The sequence below is a fragment of the Brassica oleracea genome, chromosome C9, assembly GCF_000695525.1.
Source record: "Brassica oleracea var. oleracea cultivar TO1000 chromosome C9, BOL, whole genome shotgun sequence".
NCBI classification, from domain to species: domain Eukaryota; kingdom Viridiplantae; phylum Streptophyta; class Magnoliopsida; order Brassicales; family Brassicaceae; genus Brassica; species Brassica oleracea.
The window spans coordinates 26800372-26800605 of NC_027756.1; positions in this window are offsets into that span (position 1 = coordinate 26800372).

Below are 234 nucleotides of genomic sequence, written 5' to 3' on the forward strand. Positions count from 1 at the left end.
TCCATCACTTTTCTTGCTTTTTCCCCTTCCAGGCACGTCATGAGTGGTCCGGAGAATTACCATTTGTAAATTTTGCCGTCCATTGTTACGTAGCGCGCGGCCTGTGTTCGGACTTTGCGAGCTGCCCATTTCTTGGTGGGCAGGTGTCCGTTGATAATGTAGTCTCGAATTGTCTGTAGCCATGGGGTATCGCAGCCGTAATCAGATTGCTCTGATTGCGGTCGTATCGTAACT